This window comes from Homarus americanus, unplaced genomic scaffold (genome assembly GCF_018991925.1).
Source record: "Homarus americanus isolate GMGI-L3 unplaced genomic scaffold, GMGI_Hamer_2.0 scaffold19117, whole genome shotgun sequence".
Classification (NCBI taxonomy): domain Eukaryota; kingdom Metazoa; phylum Arthropoda; class Malacostraca; order Decapoda; family Nephropidae; genus Homarus; species Homarus americanus.
The window spans coordinates 1,936,797-1,956,352 of record NW_024754704.1 but is presented as its reverse complement, the minus strand read 5'-3'; the positions used below and the strand labels follow the sequence as shown (position 1 = coordinate 1,956,352).

Genomic DNA, 19,556 nt, shown 5'->3' with positions numbered 1-19,556 from the left:
ATGGTTTCATTTTGGTTTTTTTTTTCAATTATTTTTCGTGTTTTTCTTGTTTATTTTATTATTTTTAAGTTTTGTGATCTGGGTTTTTTTTACTATTTGTTCTTGTTTTTTCTAGTGTTTAATTTTCTGGCTGTATTTTTTTCCTTTTTAAAAAAATGATTATTGTAATTATTATTTTATTATTTTATTTTTGTTATTTTTGTGTTTTGTTAATTTATTTGTTTTTTACCACACCATACACCCTCACCCACACCCCCACACACTCACACCCCACACCATACACCCTCACACTACACCCTCACACTACACTACACCTCACCATACACCCCACACCACACCCCCACACCCTTACACTACACTACACCTCACCATACCTCACACCACCCACACACACCACCTCACCATAACACCCTCACACTACACCCCACACTACACCCCACACTCACACCCCACCACACACCACACTACACCCTCACACTCACCTTACACTACACCCCACACCACTACACACCTCACCACACCTCACACTACACCCCTCACACTACACCCCACACACACCCTCACCACACACACCCTCACGCTACACCCCTCACACCACACCCCACTACACCCCACACCACACTACACCTCACCATACACCCCTCACACACACACCACACCCTCACACTACACCTCACACCACACCTCACCATACACCTCACCATACACCTCACACTCACACTACACCCACACCCTCACACTACACCCTCACACCACACCTCACACACCCTCACACTACACTACACCTCACCATACACCCTCACACACACCCTCACACTACACCCCACACCACACTACACCTCACCATACACCCTCACACCACACCTCACACTACACCCTCACACTACACCCTCCCCACACCACACCACACCTCACACTACACCACCCCCACCTACACCTCACACTACACCTCACACCCTCACCATACACCCCTCACGCTACACAGATGATGCACCCAGTAGGCCACCGACCTTGTTCCACGCATCACCTCTCATCAGCCAACACTCGACCGTTCTCTGAGTGGGAATTGAGTGGTGGTAGTTCCCACTCAACCAGTCACTAGAGTAATGTCCAAGAATGTCAGTATTGTGAGGAAACTGTTAGTTAGTTAGGTTAGGAGGTCACCAATCATCAATATTATATACCGTAACACAACACACACACACACACACACACACACACACACACACACACACACACACACACACACACACACACACACACACACACACACACACACACACACACACACACACACACACACACACACACACACACACACACACACACACACACACACACACATGCCCCCACCCTTCAACATCTTAGGAATATATATTAGGTTAAGAAATGACAGGTACTAGGGCCTCAAGGTATGGGAGGGAGGGGTCACCTCACCTGACACTCACTCAACTTCCGGTGTAGGGGGAGGGGTGAGGGGGGTGGGGTGGAGGGGGAGGGGAGGGGTAGAGGGGTGTGGGAGTGAGGGGAGGGGGGTGGGAGTGAGGGAGGGGTGTTACCTGGTCGAGGTGTTCTTGGTATAACACTATGCGGGAGGAGGAGAAGGTTGGGTGTGTGTGTGTGTATTTGCATTCATGTACGTGCCTGTATGTATCTGGGTAGGTAGGTATTACACAGCCATCAGTACATGTGTGTGTCTGTGTGTGTGTGTGTGTGTGTGTGTGTGTCTGTGTGTGTGTGTGTGTATGTGTGTGTGTGTGTGTGTGTGTGTGTGTCATTGTACAGGTAGCATCTGTTCTCTCTCTGAGCTGTGAAGCCTGACGGGTCATCTATCACCAGCAGGTGAGAATCGCTAATTAGGACGTTCAATCAGGTATCGAAAGTCACGTGAACGAGATATCAGGTCTTGAACAGATGAACGTGTCACGTACGTTCATCTCGTCGTTCAGTAAGTGTAGAACGTCAGGGAAAAGCCGTGAAGAACGCAAACAGAACGTTATTATGACTGTTTGCGGCATATATAACCCGTTGAACGTAAACAAGAACGCATGAACGTGTAAACAAGCGTGGTAACCTAGACAACGGTAACTCAGACAACGGTACCGAGCAACGGTAACCTGGACAACAGTAACCTGGACAACGGTAACCCAGCGTAACCTGACAACGGTAACCTGACAACGGTAACTCGACAACGGTAACTTAGACAACGGTAACCTAGACAACAGGTAACCTGACAACGGTAACTTGACAACGGTAACATAGACAACAGTAACCCAGACAAGACCAGACAACGGTAACCTAGACAACGGTAACCTGGACAACAGTAACCTAGACAACGGTAACCTGGACAACGGTAACCTAGGACAACGGTAATTGACACGAACCTAGACAACGGTAATCAGACAATGGTATTCCGGACAACGGTAACCTAGACAACGGTAACTCCAGACAACGGTAACCTAGACAACGGTAACTTAGACAACGGTAACCCAGACAACAGACTCAGGTAACCTGAACAACGGTAACCTAGACAACAGTAACCTGACAGCAACGGTAACCTAGACAACGGTAACTCAGACAACGGTAACCTTAGACAACAGTAACCTCAGACAATTAACTGACAAGGAACCCAGACAACAGTAACCTGACATTGACAACGGTAACTCAGACAATAGTAACTAGACAACAAACTCAGACAACAGTAACTCAGACAACAGTAACCAGACAACGGTAACCAGAACGGTAACCTGACAACGGTAACCTGGACAACGGTAAACTAGACAACGGTAACCTGAGGTGTTGATAAACGACCAACAGTTTTGAATAACCTAACCTAACCTAACCTAACCCTACCACGTTCCGGGGTATGAACGTGACCCATTGACCCCTGGAGAGAGAGAGAGAGAAGAGAGAGAGGGAGAGAGTTGTGCCCTGAAATCAGGTGTGTGTAGGTAGGAATGGCTAGGATAGGAGTGGTATAGTGTTGTGTGTTTGTTTGATCACACACCCACCCCACACACCACCACCCACACACACCACCACCCCACACACCACCACCCACACACCACCATACACCACCCACCCCCACACACCACCACCCCACACATCACCACCATACACCACCACCCCCACACCCCACCACCCCACACACACCCACCATACACCACCACCCCCACACACCACCACCACACACCCCACCACCACACACACCACCACCACTCTACCACCCCACACCACCACCATCCCCACACACACCACACACCCCCACACCACCACCACCCCACACACACCACCACCCCTACTCACCCCCAACCCCACACACCACCACCACCCCACACACCACCACCCCCACACACCACCACCACCACACACCACCACCACCACCACACACCACCATCACCACACACCACCACCACCACACACCACCGCCACACAACCCCCACACACACCACCACACACCACCACCACCACACACCCCACCACCACACCACACACCACCACACACCACACCCCACACACCACCACACCCACACACCACCACCACCACACACCACCATCACACACACCCCCCACACACCACCACACACTCCACCACCCCCACACCCCACAACCCCCACACACCACCACCACTGCCAGCGCCACCACCGTCGTCTCCAGAAGGCTACAAGAGGCCGTCACAACTCTGGGTCATTCAACCAAACGCGTGCACCCGGAGCAGACGTCAGGAGGTGCTGCTGTCTCGTCCGTCGGTCGCTTCCTACCCCCACCACACTCACTCCTGCTGCTACTAGCCCACCCCAGCAGGCTGATCCTCCTCCTCTCACACATTGGGGAAATATAACCAACCCAACCTAACTTAACTTAATCCCTCCCAATCAATCGTATGAATCAGTTTCGTGGGTTCAACATGCGTTCAAATCTTCATCGTGTCGGAGTGGATCTGTGAGAATTATTACTCGACCATAACTAAAGGCGCTGTTTCGCCCGCCGTGTAATAAACTTCGCCTGGCGTACGAAAAACAGCGTCCCTGCACCTTCACACACACACACAGGTAGGTGAGGAGGTGTTTGTTGTGTCTGGGGGTAAGGTGGGTGTTTGTGGTGTGTTTGTTTTATTCGTTTTGATTCGTTTTCTTAAGTGTGTGTGTGTTTTAAGGTAAATTTGATATCCAGTTTGTTTAGGAGTGTGTTATTGTGACTCTCTCTCTCTCTCTCTTCTTCTCTTTCCCTCACTCCCCCTTCTCTCCTCCCACCCCCATCACCCTCCTCCAGCGTATCAACAACAAGGTGGGTGTTACAGGTAGTAGGCAACAGTTAAGCGACAACAGGTGTTCCCGGCTCACCTGAGATTCTCGTGTGTCACCTGAACCTTCCTCATATATCTTCACTACCTTCATAACTCACCTAATAGGGATGGTGTAATGGGGCTAATGGTTAGACGTCAGGTGATTTAGGGTCGTAATTAACCTAATGGGTAAAATGACTCTTGTATGTTTTTATTTACGTAATGGGGATGATTTAATGGGTGTTTTTTGATTTGGTTGTCCTAACTCATTTAATGGGGGTAATGGGTGACTTCCACTTAACATTGTATCATAAATAAGCTAATGGGTGTAAAGTGACGAACATAATGGGTTAGTGTTGGGCAATACAGCGCCATAACTCACTTAATGGGTTAATGTAATGGTGTTTATTGGTAACTGTAGTGATGATGACTCGAGCTAATAGGTTTTTATCACATTAATTTGTGAATGTTGAGTTAGTTGGGAGGAGGGGTGGTGGGGAGGAGGGGGAGGGAGGGAGGGGTTATAGCGGTGTGAAAAGGAAGAGGAAAAGAAAGATGAAAAAAGAAGACTTAAACCATTATAGTAGGAAGTATAAACTCTAGACTGATATAATTTGCCCTAATTTTTGTAGTTGGTGGTGATGGGTAATGGTGGTAGTTATGATAGTGGTAGATTCTGGTAGTATAGTTATAATGATAGACTGTAATAATAATAATGATAACGGTGGTGATGGTGTTGATGGTGGTGATGGTGGTGATGGTATGATGGTGATGATGGTGATGGTGGTGATGGTGATAGTGGCGTCTATGCTCCATCATACTCTCACACCATTACTAAACTCCCGCCTAATTTTCCCACGAATATCTGTCCGAAAACACTGAAAAAAAAAATATATATACAGTAATTGACTTTTATTATCACTATATCATTCGTACTCAACTTTTCAATACAATATTTCGGTTCAGATATTTCTAATTCATTTTTTATCTCTTTTGATGTAATTATATTGTGAATGTGTATTATTATTATTATTATTTTTAGTAGTAGTAGTAGTAGTAGTAGTAGTAGTAGTCGTAGTAGTATTTTCATAATTTTCCCTAAATTCGAAAACTATGAATACCAATTATATTAAAGTTGACCCTTTTTTATTTCTATATTTCCACAATAAAATATACAACTATATTATGAAACATATTAAACAAGAAAAGTTCCTCAAATTATAATTATTAAGATAAAATTAAGGTTTTTTTTCTGAAACTTTCATTTGTTAGGTTTGTTTTCGTATTTCAGGAGGACTTGTTATGTGTAGGTGTGAGCTGTCAAAAACATTTTCAGATATATACGTAAACCCTTTCACTACCACACACCATACTACACATAACAATAACCTACCACAACACACCACACTACCACCACCACTACTACCACCACTACTACTACCACTACTATTACCACTCAATCATTATCACCACCACTATTACCACCACTATTACCACCACTACACTACCACCACCACTACCACTATACCACTCTACTACTCACCACCACCACTGCACAGGTTGACGCAAGACTCCTAAAACCGTCAACATTAAGTCACAACACGGGAGCCGCCCACCACAACCTCTGCCACACTCCACCACTGCCTCAGCACATTTTAGCCACCCACCATCATCTCAACACCAGGTTAGGTTAATTTATGTGGGCAAAACTGCTGCACAGGTGGGTGGAATGGGTGGTGTAGTGTGGGCGGACTGGTGTATATGGGTGAGATGGTGTGGTGGCTGGTGTGGTATGGGTGACCTGTGTAGGACTGGTGGTGTGATGGACAGACAGTATGTGTGATAGAGTGGGTGAGGGTCGGCATTGTGGTGTGGGTAGAGGGTGGACTGGTTAGTGATAGAGGGTGGGAGTGGTCGGCATTGGGTGGTAGAGTGGTGGACTGGTTTAGTGTGGATAGAGGGTGAGTGGGTCGGCATTGGGTGGTGTGGGTAGAGTGGATGGACTGGTTTAGTGGATAGAGTGGTGAGTGGTCGGGATTGGGTGGTGGTAGAGGTGGACTGGTTTAGTGTGGATAGAGTGGTGAGGGTCGGCATTGGGTGATGGGAGAGTGGGTGGACTGGTTTAGTGTGGATAGAGTGGTGAGTGGTCGGCATTGGGGGGGTGGCAAAGACTGAACCTACCCCAGCACTACGGTTTGGTTAGTGGTCAGTAGGGCGAATCTTGACCCGTCTAAGTACCGTTCCTGACAATGATTCCACACACCACAACACTTCCCTACTCCACACTTCCTCACTCCACACTTCTCTACTCCACAGTTCGTTTGATGGAGGTTTCATATCTAACGGACCCTTGATATAACGGATTTTCTCTATATAGTCCGTTAAATAGAGGTTTCACTGTATAAGAGGTACTGGATAACTCATTTGTTTAGGTCAGGGTTAGTTGCGTCACTCGGGATGTAAACAAAGGCAATAAGAGTGATAATATCCTAGGAATCAGCAGGACTATCAGCTTTATGACCTGTAGCATCCATAACAGTTTTGACCCACTGATGTAACACTATTCAAAGGCGATGTGATTTTGTTTTTTTGCCTCGAGGGAAAATATTAAGAATTCTTTTGTTTTCTTGTGTTTTTTTAGATGTGGCCCAGGTATCAAAGTGTTTTTTTAACGAGTGATTCAATTGGTTTTGTTATTTTTACTGTTATTCTGTCATTGTTTAATACACTAGATTATTGAATATTAAATAATTATGTTATTTACACCTGGACGATGAGATTGTGTTTTTCAATTGCGTCTTGTTCACTTTGTCTATGATAATATGGGACCTTATAACTCATCATAAAAAACAGTTTAATATATATTATTATATACGAATATTGTACTATAAATATCTAACGCATATGGAAAAGAAATTATTATTATTTATATTTGAATTTTCTGTATGTACAGTATGAATGTATGTATGTATGTATGTATGTATGTATGTATGTATGTATGTATGTTTAAACAAGTAACCAGGTTGCTGGTAGACTTTCTGCCTCATTTACACACAATGGACGAGTTGACGGTCGGAATTTGTTCGTAAGATGGCAGGTCAATGGGTATAGAAAACGCTTAAATTCACTATGGTAATGATATTTTTAAATGAATTAGCCAAAAGTGTCAAAATAAGGGTTAAAGTTGCTAAAAAGTTACGTGACTGGAAAAAGCTCTGTGAGTGACTGTGACCTCACTGGCTGGGTCGAGCTCCCCAGCTGTAGGTGTCCAACCTTCTCGGCTGATGGGCTCTGTAAATAAATATTATTAGATAATTAATTGTGCTTTACTGTGCAACACAGTAATACTATTTTAAATATATAAATATTACTAAGCACATAAACTAATTCAATGGATATTAGCTGCCCCATACTACATATTTCAGAGTATAAACATTCCAAACAATATTGATATTATTCTGGTGTGGGTCATCTGGGAACCTTAAGATCCTAACTATGGGATTAACACTTTAAACAGTAAGACACATTATCTCTACGGGATTTATGTTGCAAAACATTTTTCGATCACATAAGAAAATACAGATCATAGGTTAGGTTAGGTTAGGTCAGGTTAAGAAGAGTTATAAGGTTAGCTTAACATACATCGGTAAGGGAGGTAAGGTCTCAGTCGCTCATAACACCTCACAAACCATCAGAAAATAACATAGTCTGCATGTCTGAGTACGGACATGACCAAAACTTTAACTTTACCCAATACTGAAGCCTATCTTGAATCTAAACATCCAAATACTTATGGTAGTTAAAGTAAAATTTTATTCATTAATTAATATAAATGATGATATATCCCAGTGGTTCATTAGTGAATCACCAAAACAATAACAGCACCATGTTGTCATGTTACCAAGCATGAGGCATTATCAAAACAAAGTCCAGACAATGTCACCACTTCTAAATTTACTCGTATCTCCATCTGCTGATATACTCTGTAAATGTACTGAAAAAAAAGAAAGTTTACCAGGTAAGAGTACATGACAGGTGAGCTGGTGTGAACAGGGGAGCTTCTTATGTCCAAAAGAACATAAGAATAGAGGAACTACAGCGGGCCATACTGGGCAGTCCCATTTACACCCAACCCCTATTGTTCATATACCCATCCAGCCTATGTTTGAAGCAGCTCTTCACCCGTACAACTTACCTCAACGTGGCATTTGGGGTCTGAGGTCATCCTCTCTACGACCTCCGACTGCAACAGTGAGTTTGAAACTAGTGACGTCATTGCAAATGTCATCCCTGTTTCTACAGAAATAAACTTATCTCGACTATTATAGCAGGACTTTAAGCAAATTATATATACCGTATCACTCTACCAACGTGGCAGTGTATATCTTGTGTTTACCCAGAGCCGTCAACTCGTCCATCGCAGGGTCTCAGTTGTTTCTCTTACTATTGACAACACAACATACATACGTTATATCGTTTCTCACTCTTGGTTTTTTTCCATCTTTGCATTTAATTATTATTATTATTATTATTATTATTATTATTATTATTATTATTATTATTATTATTTTATTATATTTTCGCCCTCCCAGGCCCTGATGTGGGTCAGTGACCTGTGCTCGGGTGGGCTATTCCCCCCAAAAAAGAAAATGTATTTCTATATGTCCGTCAGCGTGATATTAGAGAATTACAGACACACAGCTTTCATAATACGATTTCATGGGGGATGTGTCCTTGTTGCTCTGCCATGATCAAGCTGCAGGGTGATGGTAATGACCTCTCTCTCTCTCTCTCTCTCTCTCTCTCTCTCTCTCTCTCTCTCTCTCTCTCTCTCTTCCCCCGTTTCCTTTCGTCTTTCCTTCACCATCTCCCCTCCCTCCTTCCAGACTCCATCTCCACCCACCCCCCATCTCTCCCTTCCCCCCATCCCCCCACCCCCCTCCTTCCAGACTCCATCTCACACCACCCCCCACCCCCCTCCTTCCAGACTCCATCTCACACCACCCCTTCCATCTCTCCTCTCCCCCTTCCCCCCCATCCCCCCCTCCTCCTTCCAGACTCCATCTCACCACCACTTCCATCTTTCCTATCCCCTCCCCCCACCCCTCCCTCCTTCCAGACTCCATCTCCACCACCCCTTCCATCCCCTCCCCCCTTCCCCCCCCACCCCCCTCCTTCCAGACTCCATCTCACACCACCCCTTCATCTTTCCCTATCCCCCTTCCCCCCCCCCCCTCCTTCCAGACTCCATCTCCACCCCTTCCATCTCTCCTCTCCCCTTCCCCCCCACCCCCCTCCTTCCAGACTCCATCTCACACCACCCTTCCATCTTTCCTATCCCCCCTCCCCACCCTCCCTCCTTCCAGACTCCATCTCCACCACCCCCATCTCTCCTCTCCCCCTTCCCCCCACCCTCCCTCCTTCCAGACTCCATCTCACCACCCCTCCCATCTCTCCCCTCCCCCTTCCCACCCCATCCCACATTCCCTCACGGCTGCTACACCTAATTCACCAACTCACTTTTATCTGACGGAAACCACCAAAAGTGTTAAGTGGAAGACTCTCGTAAGAAAGTTCCTCCCTTACGCCACTTCCTCTCTGACTTAACACTTATGGTCGTATTACTTATATACTTTATTGAGGGTTTGGGCTTAAGTGATGACCTTGGCTATCTCTATTATCTTTCTTTCTTTCTTTTTCTTTTTTCTTTGTCTCTTTATTTCTGACTTTTCTTTGCTCTTTCTTAGTAAAAAGGATTTCCAAATGTTTATAACCTTTGATATGGCCGAAACAAGAGAGAGAGAGAGAGAGAGAGAGAGAGAGAGAGAGGCTACACATTAACTAGCTCTCTTCCTCCTCCTCTTCCTCCTCCTCTTCCTCCTCCTCTTCCTCCTCCTTCCTCTTCCTCCTCCTCTTCCTCCTTAACAAGTCTCACTGCAATCACTCAACCCGTTATTGAGACGTTCACACACACACACACACACACACACACACACACATCCCTCCCTCTCACATCCTTCTAACACACCTCCCACTCACATCCCTCTCATCAATCCCTCAGGAGTGACAAGATAGGATGATAGGAGTCAGTCAGGATGAAGAGCTAATCCCTTTATCTCCGTTATGAACAATTATTTAGTCAAGGTTCAGTTGAGTCACTACAGGAACTCCCGATTTTTGTCTTGTTTTGCGGATTTTTGGGTCGGATTTTGTGTTTTGTCGGATTTTACGGATTTTTGGGTCGGATTTTGTGTTTTGTCGGATTTTACGGATTTTTGGGTCGGATTTTGTGTTTTGTCGGATTTTACGGATTTTTGGGTCGGATTTTGTGTTTTGTCGGATTTTACGGATTTTTGGTCGGATTTTACGGATTTGTTCGGATTTTTGTCGGATTTTACAGATTTTTGTCTTATTTTCCTTTCCCTGGGCTCTCACTCTCATTGTTTCCCACGTTATTTTCCCTTTCCCCTCCCTCTCTCCCCTCCTCCTCCTCTCTCCCTCCCTCCACCCCCTCTTCCTCTTCCTCGTCCCTCCCTCCTCTTCCTCTTCCTCCTTTTCCTACTGTTCTTTTCCTCCTCCTTCTCCTTCCCTCTCTCCCTCCTCCCTTCCCCTCCCCCACTAGAATCATAAGGATCTTACGATGTGTTTTTCGCCTCTCTAATTAAAGATGTGGGAACGTGTCTGTACATACGTGAGACAAAATGGCGCTCAGATTGCCTAGACTCTACCTGTGTCCTCGGGGAAAGTGTGAAGGTGGTTAAATACAGGGTGAGGAAGGGTAGGGAAGGAAGGGAGGGAGAGTGGGGAGGAGGAGTGGAGGAGAAGAAAGGAAGGGAATGTGGATGGTAGGAGTTGGGAGGTGGGGAGTGTGAGGGAGAGGGAGGTATGAGGGGGAGAAGGAGGGAGGTGTGAGAAGGGGGAGAGGTGGGGGAGGTGTGAGAGGGGGGGGAGAAGGAGGAGGTGTGGGAAGGGAGAGGAGGAGGTGTGGGGGGGAGAGGGAGGAGGGTGTGAGAGGGGGGAGAAGGAGAGGTGTGAGAAGGAGAGAGCTGGACCATGATAGTACCCACTGAAGCACCAGGTTTGAGAAATCAGGAAGCAGTAAGTGTGGGCGGGGTGACAAGATGGGCGTGAGAAGGCCGTCAACCTCGGAGGGTGGGGCTGTGGGTGGAGGTGGGGGTGTGGGTGGGGGGTGAGAGGTGGAGGTGGTGGTTTTCTCTCAGGATGACGGCAAATGCTTAAGTAGAAGAAGATGGGTGGGAGGTGAGGGGTGGAGGCTGGGGGTGAGGGTGGGGGGTGAGGGTGGGCGGTGGGGAGGTGGGGGGTGAGAAGTGGGGGAGAGGAGGGGGCGTGGATTGTCCTCAGGGGGTAACAAACCCTCACTTATGAAAGGGTTCAGGGGTGCTGGGGTGGGGTGTGGGGTGTGGGGGGATTGAGAGCGAAAGTGATGGTGGTGGTGGGGATCAATTATCAGAGACCACTCCTCCACCACCACTCCTCCACCACTCCACCACCACTCCACCACTCCTCCACCACCACTTCTCCACCACCACTCCTCCACCATCACCCTCCACCTCCTCCACCACAGGTTCGACCCAAAGTTCAACAGGTGTACTATGAGTGTGTATTACCTCTCCGCCACAACAACCTCCCCTCAGTTAATCCTCAACAACTTGGTCACACTTTTCTGAGTTCGAGGTTAAGGTCTTTCAAGTTCGAGGTCTACCTTATGCTACACATTTCGCCACGACCTCCCCCCACTCACCCCTCTCCTCCTCATCCCCATCCCCCCCACACCCCACACTCCCACTCTTTTATAAACCCATAATTACCCCACACTATTTTTCACTTGTCATGGTTATCATTTGGGATCGATTCCAGGTCCTGCACTTACACCGAGGAGAATATTTCCCACTTTGCCTTGACGACTTTATGTCACACAAACGAAATTATATTATTATTATTATTATTATTATTATTATTATTATTATTATTATTATTATTATTTGTTGTTGTTTTTATTGTTGCTGTTATTATTATTATTATTATTATTATTATTATTATTATTATTATTATTATTATTATAACTGACATTACACTCACAATACCTGCTAACTTAACGCCAGTATCGGTAGTCAGTATCGCCTGGCGTTCGCCCTCTTCGCCAGACGAACGATCACTTGGTACGGTCTCGTAACATCGCCGCTGAGTCACGTACCTCAAGCTGGTTATATTATTGACCTTGCAGGAGCATCAACCACTGTATAGGTGGGTGTAAGTGGGTGTAGGTGGGTGTGTATAGGCATATATAGGTATAGATGCCTCCAAAATGCCTCCCAAATGCCTCTAAAATGCCTCCAATATGCCACCAAAATGCTCCAGATGCCTCACTGCCACCCTAGCGTGACGGTCAATGCCCAAATTACATTCTTCCCATGAGAGGGTTCTGCCTCCTAGCAGTGTGGTTGGTAACGCTGCTCTGAGTTGTTCTTCTACCTTGGCAACGCTGTCAGAAGAGGGGTGTAGTCTTGACGGTTTGTAGTCTTGAGAGTTTGTAGTCTTGAGAGTTTGTAGTCTTGAGAGTTTGTAGTCTTGAGAGTTTGTAGTCTTGAGAGTTTGTAGTCTTGAGAGTTTGTAGTCTTGAGACTTCCTAGTCTTGAGTAGAGCTTGTAGCCTTGAGAGTAGTTGTAGTCTTGACAGTGAGCTGTAGTCTTGACAGGGTTTCTGTAGTCTTGACAGAGAGCTTGTAGCCTTGACAGTAGAGTTTGTATCCTTGAAGTGTGGGTTGTGGGCCTTGAAGGAGCTTGTAGCCTTGACAGGTGAGCTTGTAGCCTGACAGTAGAGCTTGTAGTAGTGGGCTGACGAGAGCTTGTAGCCTTACAGTAGAGCTTGTAGCCTTGACAGTAGAGCTTGTAGCTTGACAGAGCTGTAGCCTTGACAGTAGAGGTTGTAGCCTTGACAGTAGAGCTTGTAGCCTTGACAGTTCCTAGCCTTGGCCAGGGAGTGAGACACATTCCTTCACGGTGCTTGATCAACATCTGTTTATTGGTTGAGAGAGAAAGAGAGAGAGAGAGAGAGAGAGAGAGAGAGAGAGAGAGAGAGAGAGAGAGGAGAGAGAGAGAGAGAGAGAGAGAGAGAGAGAGAGGGTGTACGATAAAGGAGATAAATAAATATAGATGTGTTGTTTACGTGTGTGTGGTGTGTGTGTGTTTGACCTAAATTCACACAAACCCAACATCAAGACAAACACACCTAATTAGTTTATACCTGAGCTAATGGGTGTGTGGTGTGAACCGTGCCACCCACACACCTGTACACACACACACACCTGTACACACCTGTACACACACACACACACACACCTGTACACACACACACACACACCTGTACACACACACACATGTCTGTTTAGCTGCTTCATTGAATCGATGGCTAATTATGTAGACACAGGTAAAGGCTTTGTTTACAGTCGTTAATTTATAAAAAGACTAAATTTTCTATTATTATTATTATTATTATTATTATTATTATTATTATTATTATTATTATTATTATTTTTTATTATTATATTATTATTATTATTATTATTATTATTATTATTATTATTATTATTATTATTATTATTATTATTATTATTATTATTATTATTATTATTATTATTATTATTATTATTATTATTCCCGTTTGCTTTTGATCAATATTTATGAGGTAACTAAACCATATGAATCAGGTCCCGGTTGACCCACATAACACTATCATGCCAATGTACTTCCCACACTTAAGCCGCCGCCACATCCACCTCCACGCCCTTCCCGCCGTTACCCTCCGACCTGCCGCAGCCTACCGCACCTCCTCCTTCCGCACCTATCAACCCTTCCAAGCTGCCACACACCGCAAGCAGGACTGGGTTGTGCTCTCCTGCCCCTCACCTAACCGCACCCCACCGCACCGTACCGCAGCCGCTATCTGCACTTGTCCTCACCTCTTATGTTTTGTGTAGTTCGTGGTTTTATTTGTTACATTGTTCAGTTTCATTTTAATTATTATTATATATTATTATTATATATTTACAGCACACACACACACACACACACACACACACACACACACACACACACACACACACACACAAGGCCCAACCCATCCTTCACCCAGCAGTCACCAACCACAAGACATGACGTCACCAGGTAACCACAACACACCTTAATCACCAACACCATTACCTCCATAACTAATAACTTCAAGTAACAAGGCGAGTGTGTTTGTTCATGCTTGTTAGGCCTGTATGTGTGTGCGTGTGTAATAATTAACGGTTTATTGAAAGACCATGGCAGCTGGAAGGCTGAAAATATACAGTTGCATAATTGGGGAACGGGTCACTTGATTTACAAATAATATACAAGTAACATAAGTGATACAAATATGATATATAATAACTAGGTGGGGAGGTCATACTACAGGGCATTTCAACATAGTGACAGTGCAAAAAGGTAAGATTGACTGGGAGTGAATACACTGGTTGATTACGAGTTGTTGATAATTTTACAATGGTTGGAATCTGTGATGGATGGTGACTTATAGTATTTACGTTGTGTGGCATTTGTGTGTGTGTGTGTGTGTGTGTGTGTGTGTGTGTCTGTCTGTCTGTCTGTCTGTCTGTTTGTTTGTTTGTTTGTTTGCTTAAACACCCAATTCACTAACTACCTTAATTACCTTCTAATATGTCGACAAAATAACTAATGATTGAAAAAACTAGAATGACCTGTTGGGCATTTGACGTCAAGAGATCAAACATTCCAGGTCACAGTAGTTGGTAAGGTTAGGTTAGATTAGCATTAAGCTGGGTAAGGTTAGGTTAGGTTAGGTTAGGTTAGGTTGGTTAGCTGGGTAAGGTTAGGTTAGGTTAGGTTAGGTTAGGTTAGATTAGCATTAAGCTGGGTTAGGTTAGGTTAGGTTCGCGTTAAACTGGGGTGTCTAAACTTCACATCATCCATCATGTTTGTTGTTAAGAGATCAGCTGACCCGGTGGCTGAATTCCCAGACAATCTTACGCTAATATTTTTCTCGTAAACTGATGACGTAACATGTTGGTTCGTAATGGCGGCAAAACTACCCTGAGACTCTACCGTTGTGTTATTGTTTTTAGTGAAGGTTAACGCATGGTTATTGGAGAGTGTGGTCATACAAACGTTCATTCAGGCTAAGATTAAGAAACGTCTCCAGCAACGTTTCAGTGATGTGATAAGACGTTTATGGTTGGGTGGTGTTGCGACAAACGTTTACAAGGGAAGAAAAAACCGTCAAGAGTGAGAAACATTTGAAACGTTCTTACTGGTGGAAATGTTTAGGGGAAATTCCACGACTCTTCCTCTCATTATTTTAGTACCAGCAAAGTTGAGAAATATTGACGAGCTGAGAGACATTCCTAGGGAAATATCTTGACTGTGATTACCTCTGAGACACACACCTGAGACACATACAGGTCGAGTAGTTGTAGGAAGTAATGTATTTTAAGACCTTCCTTTGATGACCTCGTTTCTGGGTCACGTACTAGCAGAACGTGTAACCTAGGTCGAAAAATCTCCCTTCGTGTATCATCCTGGCCCTTCCTCCACACACACACACACACACACACACACACACACACACACACACACACACACACACACACACACACACACACACACACACACACAAACCCGGAAGTTCAGGGTCTCATCGCTAGGTTAGTCAGGTACCCACTGGCAGACATTCAGAGCAATTGATTCACAAAGAGCGGTGGTCCAGTGTGGTGAGGTGACAGCTTTTGTAGGATGGGGAAAGAGGTTTATGGGGCAAGGAAGTGGTTTAGAGGGGCAAGGAAGTGGTTTAAGGGCAAGGAAGGGTTTATGGGGCAAGGAAGTGGTTTAGAGGGGCAAGGAAGGGGTTTAAGGGGGCAAGTAAGGGTTTAGAGGGGCAAGGAAGGGTTTATGGGGCAAGGAAGTGGTTTAGAGGGGCAAGTAAGGGGTTTAGAGGGGCAGGAAGGGTTTAGAGGGGCAAGGAAGGGTTTATGGGGCAAGGAAGAGAAACTTTCACAGATCCAAAACATTAATTAGTATGCAACCAGATGTGTTAGGTCAGGTACCCTCGTGTGACAGGTGTTATGAGGTGATTAACAGTGTTTGCACGTTCTCTAATGTTCTCTCACGTTCTTCAAAAGCAGTGACTCACACGTTCTTAATGGCTGTGTTCCATTGGTGTGTGTTTTGTTCTGCTGGTTAATAAGTAACGTTCATCAGGAGTTCTTTAAATACCTTCCCCAAAAAACACACGTTCACACTTCCCTAAAATCATTCGTTCGGGCGTTCTTTGATGCGTTCTCTGGGGAGAATGTGAACTCTGCTCTCTTTCTTTAACCTCTTTGTGAGTGTTTATGTGTTTATACAACCCTGGGTGTGTGTGCAGGTGTGTGTGCAGGTGTGTGTGTGTGTGTGTGTGTGTGTGTGTGTGTGTGTGTGTGTGTGTGTGTGTGTGTGTGGTGGGCTCAGCTGCCTACTGGCCCGGACCGTTCAGGTGTGGCCTGTAAATGAAGACAGGTGTCTCTTTACTTCACACACACACACACACACACACACACACACACACACACACACACGTTATGGGAGGGCTGTAGGCCAAGCAGAGGCCCAATTACCCGTGAGAATAAGGAAAGCTTGTAGATTTCCAGGCCAGTGTCGCCTCCAGGATGTCTGTATGTCTGTCATCTATCTGGCCTCCATGGATGTCTGTGACGAGTGTGATGTATGTCTGTAGTGTCTGTGAGGGTTTTAGAGTCTGTGTCAGGTGTCTGTTACTCTACTAGACGTCAGTGAAGGCTGTGAGAACTGTCTGTACGTCTGGGTGACTTATTTCCTTTAAGACTTTATGTGGAGAAAATTCAAAAGAATGACGCTTGAAAATAATATTGGATAGCTAATAACATACAAAAACTCACCAAAAATATAACATGCCAAAATAACAAAAAATCGTCCAAAACACACAAAAATCGTCCCAAACACACAAAAAATCGTCCCAAACACACAAAATCGTCCCAAACACACTAAAAATCGTCCAAAACACAACCAAAATCGCCTAAGCATAAGATTTTAAATACGCCTGTGGTCCCTTCAGGTGGAGGCACGAACGTACATCCTCTTAAACAGCAACCGAGGCCCACGAAACAACCACAGTGTCATACAGACAGAGGACGAACGAGTGAGAGTGCGTCTCTCTCCTGTCTCGGTTGGGAACAGGAAATGATGGATGGGGAGGGAGGGAGGAGTCTGTGTGAGGGGCAGGAGTCTGTGTGAGGGGGGCAGGAGTCCCTGTGTGTGGGGCAGGATCTGTGTGTGGGGCAGGAGTCTGTGTGAGGGGGCCAGGAGTCTGTTGAGGCAGTGCGTGGCAGGTCTATGTGAGGCAGGAGTCTGTGTGAGGGGCAGGAGTGTGTGAGGGGGCAGGAGTCTGTGTGAGGCAGGAGTCTGTTGTGAGGGGCAGGAGTCTGTGTGGAGGGGAAGAGTCTGTGTGAGGGGGCAGGAGTCTTTGTGAGGGGAAGGAGTCTGTGTGAGGGGCAGGGAGTCTTTGTGAGGGGCAGGAGTCTGTGTGTGTGGGGCAGGAGTCTGTGTGAGGGGCAGGAGTCTGTGTGAGGGGCAGGAGTCTGTGTGTGTGGGCAGGAGTCTGTGTGAGGGGCAGGAGTCTGTGTGAGGCAGTGTGGCTGTCTGGGGTGTGTGAGGGGCAGGAGTCTGTGTGAGGGGCAGGAGTCTGTGTGGGGGGAAGAGTCTGTGTGAGGGGCAGGAGTCTGTGTGAGGGGCAGGGAGTCTGTGTGAGTGGCAGGTCTGTGTGAGGGCAGAGGTCTGTGTGAGGGGCAGGAGTCTTGTGTGTGAGTGGCAGGAGTCTGTGTGAGGGGCAGGAGTCTGTGTGAGGGGCAGGAGTCTTTGTGAGGAAAGGAGTCTGTGTGAGGTGGCAGGAGTCTGTGTGAGGGGCAGGAGTCTGGTGATGGGCAGGAGTCTGTGTGAGGCAGGGTGTGTGTGGTGGCAGAGGGGCTTTATGAGGGCAGGAGTCTGTGTGGAGGAGGTCTTGTGTGAGGGGGAGGGGAGTCTGTGTGAGGGGCAGGAGTCTGTGTGAGGGGGCAGGAGTCTGTGTGAGAGGAGTCTGTGTGGGAAGGAGTCTTGTGGGAGGGCAGGAGTTCGTGAAGGGATGTGAGGGGGTGTCTTTGGGAGGGGAGTCTTGTTTGTGAGGGCAGGAGTCTTTGTGAGGGGGGCAGGGGTCTGTGTGTGAGGGGGAGGAGTCTGTGTGAGGGGGCAGGAGTCTTTGTGAGGGGAAGGAGTCTGTGTGAGGGGGGAGGAGTCTTTGTGAGGGGCAGGAGTCTGTGTGAGGGGGAGGAGTCTGTGTGAGGCAGGGAGTCTTTGTGAGGGGGAAGGAGTCTGTGTGGAGGGGCAGGAGTCTTTGTGAGGGGGCAGGAGTCTTTGTGAGGGCAGGAGTCTGTGTGAGGGGGCAGGAGTCTGTGTGAGGGGCAGGAGTCCTTGGGGGAGGGGGAAGGGTTGGTGCAAATTTCATTGGATAATATCTGGGAGGAAGTCTATTGAGGAGTTCCTGACACACATACACACACACGTGACAGGTACACGTGACAGGTACACGTGACACGTACACACTTCATACCACCAATTTTCCAGTAATTTACAATACAAAACTGTTGTACGTGAGGCGACGGTCACCCCTGACTCTACCAGTACATGTCCGTGACTGTACTTGTACATATCCGTGAGTGTATATGCACGTGACTGTGTACGTGTCCGTGACTGTACATGACTGTGACTGTATTTGTACGTGTTCGTGACTGTACGTGCCCGTGAATGTATATGTACGTGTCCGTGACTGTACGCGCCCGTGAATGTATATGTACGTGTTCGTGACTGTTCGTGCCCATGAACGTATATGTACATGTCCGTGACTGTGCACGCCCGTGACAGGCGTGACTGTATACATATACATGAGGGTACATAGACGTGCCCGTGTATGAACATGACCGTGACTGTCCGTGTCCAAGACTGTGAGTGTACTTAAACACGTACCAAGAGGTTTGGCTGCAACAGACAACAAAATAATCAAGTAAACAAGAAAAACAAATAAATAAACACTTAAGTGAATAATAGAAATAAATAAACAAGGAGATGAATATATTAATAACTTCCTTCCCTTCCTTCCTCCTTCCCTTCCTTCCTCCCTCCCTCCACCCCTCCTTCCCTCCCACCCCTCC

General features: G+C 46.3%; 1 protein-coding gene across 1 annotated transcript in view; it reads left to right on the top strand.

The window, feature by feature from the left end:
* The first annotated feature begins 3,683 nt into the window (after window positions 1-3,683).
* Window positions 3,684-19,556, top strand: part of LOC121855992 (cell wall protein AWA1-like) — a 52,466-nt gene continuing 36,593 nt past the window's right edge. The window contains exon 1 of the mRNA XM_042351221.1: window positions 3,684-4,052. The gene's annotated coding sequence lies outside the window, so the exon portion shown is untranslated. The remainder of the gene's footprint in view (window positions 4,053-19,556) is intronic.